This window comes from Eubalaena glacialis, chromosome 11, assembly GCF_028564815.1.
Source record: "Eubalaena glacialis isolate mEubGla1 chromosome 11, mEubGla1.1.hap2.+ XY, whole genome shotgun sequence".
Classification (NCBI taxonomy): Eukaryota; Metazoa; Chordata; class Mammalia; order Artiodactyla; family Balaenidae; genus Eubalaena; species Eubalaena glacialis.
Genome location: NC_083726.1, coordinates 105,057,155 through 105,068,270, shown reverse-complemented (window position 1 = coordinate 105,068,270; position 11,116 = coordinate 105,057,155).

Genomic DNA, 11,116 nt, shown 5'->3' with positions numbered 1-11,116 from the left:
AGCCTGCGCACCTAGAGCCCGTGCACTGCAATGAGAGAAGCCACCACAATGAGAAGCCCATGCACCGCAATGAAGAGTAGCCCCTGCTAGCCGCAGCTAGAGAAAGCCTGCACACAGTAACAAAGACCCAACGCAGTCAAAAATAAATAAATAAAATAAATAAATTTATAAAAATAGTTATAGGTCTATTAGCATTATCTATTTCATTTTGGATAATCTGTGGTAGTTTGTACTTTTTGAGGAATTGACCCATTTCATTTAAATTGTCAAGTTCATGTGTATAGAGTTTGTTCCCTTACCATGATTCTAGTGTGTGCAGTCTGTAGTGCTAACCCTACTTTATTCTTGATATTGGTAATTTGTGTCTTTTCTCTTTTTTTTTTTAATCAGTCTTGCTAGAAGTTTATCAATTTTATTGATCTTAAAAAAAATCCACGGGGAATTCCCTGGCGCACCAGTGGTTAAGACTCAGGCTTTCAATGTGTGGACCCAGGTTCAATCCCTGGTTGGGGAACTAAGATCCCACAAGCCACATGGTGTGGCCAAAGTTAAAAAATAAAAAATAAAAAATAAATAAAAATTAAATAAAAAAATTTTTTAAACCCATGGTTACATTGACTTTCTATACTGTCTTTCTGTTTCCAATTTCATTGATTTCTGCTCTTATCCTTAATATTTCCTTACATTTGTCTCCTTTGGATTTTCTTCGCTCTTTTTCTAGGTGAGAGCTTAGATTATTGATTTGAGGCTCTTCCCCTTTTCTAATATGTTTATTTAATTTTATAAATGTCCCTTTTAGCAATGCTTTAGCTATATCCAATAAACTTTGATATATTTTCATTTTCTTTCAATTCAACGCCCTTTTTATTTCCTTTCAGGTTTCCTTTTTGAAAGAGAACCATGAAGTATGTTGTTTAATTTTCAAACATTTGGAGATTTTCCTGTTTTCCTTCTGCTGTTGATTTTTAGTTTGATTCCATGATGGCAAGAGAACATGCGCTATATGATTTAAATTTTAAAAAATGTTTGTTTGGGCTTCCCTGGTGGCACAGTGGTTGAGAATCTGCCTGCCAATGCAAGGGACACGGGTTCGAGCCCTGGTCTGGGAAGATCCCACATGCCACGGAGCAGCTGGGCCCATGAGCCACAACTACTGAGCCTGCGCATCTGGAGCCTGTGCTCTGCAACAACAGAGGCCACGATAGTGAGAGGCCCGCGCACCGCAATGAAGAGGGGTCCCCGCTCACCGCAACTAGAGAAAGCCCTCGCACAGAAACAAAGACCCAACACAGCCAAAAATAAATAAATAAATTTATTTTTTTTAAAAATGTTTGTTTTATGGCCCAGGATATGGTCTATCTTAGTACATGTTCCTTGGGCACTTGAAAAGAATGTGTATTTTGCTATTTTGGGGAGGACTGTTTTATAAATGTTGATAAGATTCTGTTGCTTGATGGTGTTGTTGACTTCTTCTATATCCTTGCTGGTTTTCTGTCTAGTTGTTCTATCAATTATTGAAAGAGGGGTGCTGAAGTTTCCAGTTATAATTGTAGATTTGTCTATTTTTCCTTTCCCTTCTATTTGTTTTTGCTACACATATTTTGCAGTTCTGCTATTTGATACATAAACATTTAGGATTGATATGTCTTCTTGGTGGATTGACCCTTTTATTATTACATTATATCCCTCTGGCTCTGGTGGGTTTTGTTTTGTTTCTCTGAATTCCACTTTATCTGATTTTAATATAGACACATATGCTTTCTTTAGATTAATGTTTGTGTGATATAAATTTTTACATCCTTTTACTTTCAACTTGCCTATATCTTTATATTTGAAATGAGTTTCTTATAGACATTATATAGCTGGGTCATGTTTTCAAGTCCACTCTGCCAAGATTACTTTTAATTTGTTTCCTTGGACCATTTACATTTAATGCAATTATTGATATGTTAGGGAATAAGTCCACCATTTTTTATGTTTGTTTTCTACTTGTTCTCTGTTTTTTGTGTTTCATTTTTATTGTCTTCCTGTGGGTTATTTGAACATTTTGTAGAATTCTATTTTGGTTTATTTGTAATGTTTTTGAGTGTATCTCTCTATATAATTTTTTAAATGGTTGCTCTAGGTGTTATATACACATAACTTATCACAGTCCACTGGTGTCATCGTTTGACCAGTTCAAATGAAGTACAGAATCCTGACCCTCCTTTATATCTCTTTACCCTCCCCATTCATAATATAATCTTATTAAATATTTACTCTACATATATTTAGAATCACACCAGATACATGTTAAATTTTTGTCTCAATCATCAAACATTATTTAAGAAGCCCAAGAGAAGGGAGTCTACTGTAATTATTCATATTTTTGCTTATCATATTCTTTCTTCCTTTGTGATGTTCTGTGATTCCTTCTTTCATTGTTTCCTTTAAGTTTAGAGAACTTCTTTGAGCCATTATTTTAGAGTGGGTCTGCTGGTGACAAATTCTGTTAGTTTTCCTTAATGAGAATGTCTTGATTTACCCTTCATTCCTAAAGTGCATTTTTGCTATATACAGAATTCTCGGTTGTCAGTTCTTTTCTTTCAGCATGTTAAAATTGTTGTGGCACTTCCTTCTGGCTTTCACAATTTCTGATGAGAAATGTGCTATCATTGGAATAGTTTTCCTCTTATATATAAGGTGTCACTTCTCTCTCACTGCCTTCAAGAATTTTTGTCCTTAGTGTTTGGAAGTTTGACTTTAATGTGCCTTGGTAGGATTTGGGGGGTTTTATACTCCTTGGAGTTTACTCACGTTGTTGAATCTAAGTTTATGTCTTTTGCCACATTTGGGACATTTCAGACATTATTTCTTGGAATACTTTTGCAGCCCTCCTTTCTCTTCTCCTTTGACATTCTAATGACAAAAATGTTGGATCTTTTGTTATATTCCCACAAGTTCCTAAGGCTGTTTCTTGTTCTGTTTTCTTCCTATTATTCAGATTGGGTAATTTCTATTGTTCCATCTTCAAGTTCACTAATTCTTTCCTCTTTCCTCTACATTTTGATTTTGTGCCTATCCACTGAGTTTTGATTTAAATTAATTTATTTTTTAGTTCTAAATTTTACATTTGATTCTTTTAACAGACTTTATTTTTTTACAGCAATTTTAGATTCACAGCAAAGTTGAGCAGAAAATACAGAGAGTTCCCATATATTCATGGCCACCCCACAGCATGCAGAGTCTTGTCCACTATCAACCTCGCAGCATCATCACCACAGAGTGGTACATTTGTTACAATTGGTGAGCCTTATTTACACATTGTTATTACCCAAAGTCTATAGCTTACAGTTCACCCTTGATGCTGTACATTCTATGGGTTTGGATATAATGACAAGTATCAACCAACATAGTATCATACAGAATAGTTTCACTGCTCCAACAAATCATCTGTATAATTCTTTTTCATATCTTCTATTTCTTTGAAGAAATTTTATTTTTTCATTTGTTTCGAGTGTGTTCGTAACTTCTCATTAAAGTATTTTTATGATGGCTGCTTTAAAATATCTGACAGATGATTCTAACATCTCTATCATTTCAATGTTGGCATCTATTGATTATCTTTTCATTCAGTTTGAGGCCTTTCTGGTTCTTGGTATAACATGATTTTCTATTGAAATTTGGACATTTGGATATTCTACTATGAGACTCTGAATTTTATTTTAACCTTCTGTTTTATCTCTCTTCTTTGGACATCACTCTGGCAGGGAAAGGGAGAGACATAGACTCATTACTGCCAGGTAGAGATAGGAGTCTAGGTTATTCACTCATGCTTTCTTACAGCCCAGCAAGGGTGGAAATCTGAGCTCCTTTTCTGGTAGAGGTGGGGTGGGACTACAGTTTTTCTCTGGTATTTGGCTGGAGAGAGTTGTTATTGTCTAAAAGTTTTCTGTCTTGTTAGGCTTCCCTTTCCTCCAGCTAGAGAGAGCAGGATTTGTTGGGCTTGTTTTGTCTGCATTTGTTAGTGTTTCCAGTTTTCTAGCTTCTGCAGTTCCAAGACTGGGATCTACATGCCAAAAGGAAAACCCAGAAAACTCACCACTTTGTTGTTCATTGGATTCTGAGTTCCCTTGTCAATCTGTCTTTTTCTCTCCACCTTTTAGAGTCCTCTTTTATTTGCTTTATATACAGTGTCCAGGGTTTTGGTGTACTTAGCAGGAGGAACATGGCAAACTACATCTACCCTACTATTTTGGGAGTGGAAATCTACTATTGAATTTTGTCTTTAATTTTCTTCCTTTACACCGTGACTAGATTGGCTCCCAGATCCTTTAACTGAGGAATAAACAGTTAAAGACCTGAGATGGCAGGAGTTGTCCAAGTTTGTGAGGGAAAGAAAAAGGTGGTTAGCCTTAAATGGCATTATTGGCCCAGTGCAAAGCTGTTCTGTAAGTATGAGGGCCACAGAAAAGAAAGAGGATAATAAGGAAAGTGCACGATGAATATTTATCTGTATATCTTCTTTACAATGTGGGAGGAGTGTTTGAACTGTGAGTAATGCAATTAAGTCTCTTCTTTTGTCAAGAAACTGTATTAGTCTAATTTATATATGAAACAGAGAACTATTTTGTACACAAATTGAATTTTGTATTACTAGTGCAACAATAGTGCAACAATCAGAAGATAAAAGGAAAGAGAAGACAACTTCATACTTAGGTATCTAAGATTCTGTAAGCTTTTCCAGAATCAAATTAAGGTAAGTAATTAAAGCTTTGATTTCATAGCAAAGTATTTTGCAGAAAGTTATTTAAATAATTTACATCCATTATTTTTTAACTATCAAAACAACTCAGTCAAGGTAAGAATAAGCCCAGCTTAGTTTATGTCAAAATTGATGGATTAATAATTAATAAAGTTTACTAAAGTGAGATATCCATTAGAGATTAGCTCATGAAAATATTTAATACAGAATAAACTGCCACACGGGTAAAAAAAAGTATCTTATTTTTCACTGTAACATGTCACACTTCCTTTCACTTTCCTTTGGCAGCAGAAGAAAGCTGAAGAGGAGGTGGTATCGGTAAGTAATATAGAAGGTATAAGAGAAAGATTGCTGGAAATACTCCCACCTGCTGGAAGAAGGAGGAAAATGCCAGACCTTCAAAAGCTGCCACTGAAATTTGATCTCTGCTGCTAAAGACATCTATAATGATTATAAGGCCCATCCCTCCTTTTTCCTGGCAGAACCACAATTTGTACAGCTATCTGCTAATCCTCATGCTAACATGAGCTTCTGGGAGGCTTGGCTCCTCCCCTGTTCCAGGAGGTGACTCCTAATTAACTGATTCAGTTGCAATGATCCCATTGCCTTTGTAATGATGAGCTTAGGCATGGCCATGTGACTTTATTTTGGCAAGTGAGACATATGGGAAGGTTTTTTAGGGATCTCTGAAAAGGTTTCTTTGCTCTTAAAAAGGAGTTATGCGTTAAGAGATGGTCTTCATCTAACTCAAGACTCCAAATGCTGTCTATATGCTGATGACACCTAAATACATATATTTCTAACCTTGACTTCTCCCCTAACCTCAAGAATTTTATATATAACTGCTGACTTGACATTTCCACCTGGATGTCTAATACATATTTCACATTTCTCATGTCCAAAACTGCACTATTGTTTTCCTCAGCTCCTCTCTCCAATCTTGCTCCTCCCCAAGTCGTCCTCATCTCAGTAATTATAACTCTACTCCTCTACCACTCTACTTTCTCAGGCTCTCCTTTTTTTTGTTGTTAATAATAATACCACTTTTTAAAAATTTATTAGTTAATTAATTAACTTTTGGCTGCACTGGGTCTTCATTGCTGCGCGTGGGCTTTCTCTAGTTGCGGTGAGCAGGGACTACTCTTTTGTTGCGGTGCGTGAGCTTCTCACTGCGGTGGCTTCTCTTGTTGCAGAGCACGGGCTCTAGGTGCATGGGCTTCGGTAGTTGTGGCACGTGGGCTCAGTAGTTATGGCTCGCAGGCTCTAGAGCACAGGCTCAGTAGTTGTGGCACACGGGCTTACTTGCTCTGTGGCATGTGGGATCTTCCCAGACCAGGGCTCGAACCCATGTTCCCTGCATTGGCGGGAGGATTCTTAACAACTGAGCCACCAGGGAAGTCCTCTCAGGCCCTCCTTGATTCTTCTTTTTCTTTTATACCCTACATCCAATTCCTCTCTAATTTCCAATATGTTGGCTCTATCTTCAAAATACATTTAGAATCAAATTACTGCCATTGGTCCAAACTATCATCATCTCTTGTATTCTTGCCCCCTACAGTTTATATTCCTCACCACCAACAAACTAGCTCTTTTAAATTATAAGTCAGATCATATTACTCCTCAGCTTAAGATCCTCCAGTGGATTCCCATCTCATTCAGAATAAAGGGCAATGCCCTTCCAGTATCTTAAGCCAACAGACCCTCTGACCGCATCTCCTCCCAGTTTTTCTTTAGCCAACTCTGCTTGACCTTCACTGGCCATCTGGGTATTCCTTGAACATACAAGGCATGTATTATGGTCTGAATATTTGTGACCTCCAAAATTCATATGTTGATGCTCTACCCCTCAATATTATGATTTTTGAAGATGAGGCCTATGGGAGTAAAGTGAGGTTAGATGAGGTCATGACGATGGGGCCCTCATGATGGGATTAGTGCCCTTATAAGAAGAGACACCAGAGAATTTGCTCTCTGTCTCTCCCCATGCATACACAAGGTCCTTCTAGAATTCAAAACTTGGATATATACTTGGCATTTAATGTGGCATGATTTTCAAATTAATCTCCAACTAAAACCATGGCTTCATTTGTTTCTTCCTGGCAACAATCTCTTTGGTTGGTGACTGAAGCAAATTTCACTGAAAAACCCCAATTCACCACACACCAGGAATTAGTGTTTCAGTGGGTCTGAATATATGTAACTTTATCAAAGACAATGTCTTTCTGAAGAGATCTAGACAGATTGAAGGTGCTGTATTGGGTTGTATTTTTCCTATGAGACAGTATTGGAGATAATACTGAAATATTAATATGCACTGGTAGAGGTAATTAATGACCAAGCAGAAATTAAAATTCCTTATAAACAGTTCACAGATAACTATAAAAGGGAAATTTTATATGCTTCTGGGTAATTACTATATTACTCTCACTAAAATTATAAATTGCTGTTTCTCAAACTGGATCTTAAAAAAAAGTTAACAAAGTAATATGAGTATATGGTATCAAATCAAATAGAAAAAAAAGTTACGATGTCCTTACAGATATCTCAGCCCCACTTCACATAGGAATTTTATGTTCGATCCCCTTTTTTGTAAGGTGAGAATATTATTGCTTCTATCATTTCCTCTATGGTTCCTTCATATCTTTCACTCCAACAGTGTAAAAGTTATATTGTCCAGGTTGCTAACAGTTAAATTCTACTCTGCAAAGACCAAGGGAAAAAAAGCCTGCCATGTGACTAGCATAAGAATCTAGGTTCTGCTACCCATTTTGCATGAAGCCAAATAAAAATTCTAACTCTATGCCTCTGGAACTAGAAAAAGAAGAACAAACTGAGCCCAAAATTAGCAGAAGGAAGGAAATAATAAAGATTAGAGCAAAAATAAATGAAACTGAGAACAGAAAAACAACAGAAAAGATGAACCAAACTGAGAGCTGGTTCTTTGAAAAGATGAAAATTGACAAACCCTTAGCTAGACTAACCAAGGAAAAAAGAGAGAGAACCCAAATCAACACAATTATAAATGAAAAAGGAGACATTACAAATGATACCACAGAAATGCAAAGGATCATAAGAGACTACTGTGAATAACTATATGCCAACAAAATGGACAACATAGAAGTGAAAAAGTTCTTAGAAACATACAACCTACCAAGACAGAATCAGGAAGAAACAGAAAATCTGAATAAACCAATTACTAGTAAGGATATTGACTCCGTAATCAAAAATCCCCCAATGAGAATGAAAGAAAAGAATTATATGATTATCTCAATTGAGGCAGAAAAAGCATTTGACAAAATACAGCAACTGTTTATGATAAAAACAATCAACAAATTAGGTGCGGAAGGAACATATCTCAACAAAATAAAGGCCATACATGAGAAGCCTAGCGCAAACATCATACTCAGTGGTGAAAAGTTAAAGTCCTAGCTAGAGCAATCAGGCAAGAAAATAAAATAAAAGTTATCAGAATTGGGAAAGAAGTAAAATTATTTCTACTTGCAGATGAAGACACAACCAAAAAACTGTTAGAATTAATAAATGAATTCAGTAAAGCTGCAGAATATAAAATGAACGTAGAAAAATCAGTAGCGTTTCTATACACAAACAACAAATTTTCTGAAAAAGAAATAAAGAAATTAATCCTATTTACAATAGACTCAGAAACAATATAATACTTAGGAATAAATTTAACCAAGGAGGTGAAAGAATTCTACTCTGAAATCTGTAAGACACTGATGAAAGACATCAAAGAGGACACAAATAAATAGAAAGGTATCCCACATTCATGGACTGGAAGAATTAATATTGTTAAAATGTCAATACTACCAAAAGCCATCTATAGACTTGGTGCAATCTCTATCAAGATTCCAATGCCATTTTTTACAGAAATAGAAAAAAACCTCCTAAAATTTATATGGAACCACAAAAGATCCCAAATAGCCAAAGGAATCCTGAGAAAGAAGAACAAAGCAGGAGGCTTTTCCTGACTTCAAGCTATCCTATAATACTATAGTAATTAAAACAGTATGGTACTGGCATAAAAACAGACAAATAGACCAATGGAAAAGAACTGAGTGCCAGATATAAACCCAAGCATAAATGGTTAACTAATATTTAACTAGGGATTCAAGAATACTCAGTGGAGAAATGACAATCTCTTTAATAAATGTTGCTGGGAAAATTGGATATTCATGTAAAAAAATGAAAATTGATCCCTATCTTATACCACTCCCCCAAATTAACATGAAATGGATTAAAGACTTAAATGCAAGATCTGAATCCATGAAACTCCTAGAAGGAAACGTAGGAAAAAAGCTCCTTAACATGGGTCTTGGTCATGGTTTTTTTGTAAATCACACCTAATGGGCAAAAAAAAAAAACAAGTGGAACTGCATCAAACTAAAAAGCCTCTGCACAGCAAAAGTAACTCTCAACAAAGTGAAGAAAACCTACAGAATGGGAAAAATATTTGTAAACCATATATCTCAGAAAGGGCTAAAATCCAAAATACATAAAAAGCTCATAAAGCTGAAAAGCAAAAAAGCAACTAATTCAAATAAAAAATGTCAAAAACCTGAATAGACATTTTTCCAAAGATACACAAATGGCCAACTGGTACATGAAAAGATGTTCAACATCACTAGTCACTAAGAAAATGCAAATTAAAACCACAATGAGATATCACCTCATGCGTGTTAGAATGGCCGTCATAAAAAAGACAAGAGATAACAAATGTTTGTGTGGACGTGAAGAAAAGGGAACCCTAGTGCATTGTTGGTGTGAGTGTAAACTGGAGCAGCCACTATGAAAAACAATATGGAGTGTTCTCAAAAAATTAAAAATAGAACTACCATACAATTCAGCAATTCCACTTCTTAGAATATATCCAAAGGAAATGAAAACACTAACTTGAAAAGATATCTGCACCAATGTTCATAGCAGCACTATTGCAATAGTCAATATACAGAAATAACCTAAGTGTCCATTGATGGATGAATGGATAAAGAATGGAATATTATTCAGCCATAAAGAACAGTGAAATCCTACCACATGTGACAACACGGATGAATCTTGAAGGCGTTATGCTAAGTGAAATAAGTCAGACAGAAAAAACAAATACTGAATGGTCTCACTTATATGTGGAATCTAAAAAACAAAAAAAACAAACACACCAAACTTATAGAAAACAGAAAAAGAGATCAGGGATCAGATCTGTGGCTAAAGAAGAGGGGTGGTGGGAGGCGGAATTGGAGGAAGGTGGTCAAAAGGTACAAACTTCTAGGTATAAGATAAATAAGTACTAGGAATGTCGTGTACAACATGATGACTATAGTTAACACTGCTGGATGATATACAGTTATTCCTTGAACAACATGGGTTTAAAATGCACAGGTCTACTTACACATGAATTTTTTTCAATAAATACGTATTACAGTACTATGATCTGTGGTTGGTTAAATCCACAAATTTGGAACTGAATGAGGAGGCCAACTGTAAAGTTATAGGAGGATTTTCAACTGCACGGGGGTTGGTGCTCCCAACCTCTGAGTTGTTCAAGGTCAACTGCATAGGAGAGTTGTTAACAGACTAAATCCTAAGAGTTCTCATCGTGAGGAGGATTTCTTTTCTTTTTATTGTATCTATATGAGATGATGGTTCTTAACTAAACTTATTGTGGTGATCATTTCACAATATAGGCAAATCAAACCATTGGTGATGTATGTCAATTATTTCTCAATAAAACTGAGAAAAAGAAATAAATTGACATAATCCAGAACAACACCAAAAAAGCTCAAGAAAGATATGGATAAAACCATGTTTGATCATACCACAATAAAATATTTAATCATAATTTTTTCTTATTTTAAAAATAATATGTTTACCTCAGAAAATTTTAATATATGTTTATATTATACATGTTTTGTGGCCTCTGCTTTAAGATGGGACAATTCAGAGTTATAATTCCCTCTCCAGAAACTCTTGTGGATCAGACAAAGGCTAGACTTTACCTGCCCTTGGAAACAACTTCTTTTCCCTACCTGGCTTCCACTGTGCCCTCACATTTTCTTGAAAAGCACTCCCTCAGTAAATCATCTGCACCCAAGCCCTGTCTTAGGCTCTGCTTCAGGGAAAGCAGTTCCCTAATGTGAAGAATAAGTTGAGTCAGTAGATTGAAAAGGAGTTACCACAGTAATGGAATACAAGAACAAAATAGCTTCAAACGTATCCTGGTAAAATGACTGAACTCCAAGGATAAAAATAAAATCTCACAAATAATAAATGAATAAAGGCCAGTGAACGAGCATGGGACTTCTTAGCTGCACATTGGAAGCTGATGGACCATGCAACACTATCCAGACTTCTGAGAAA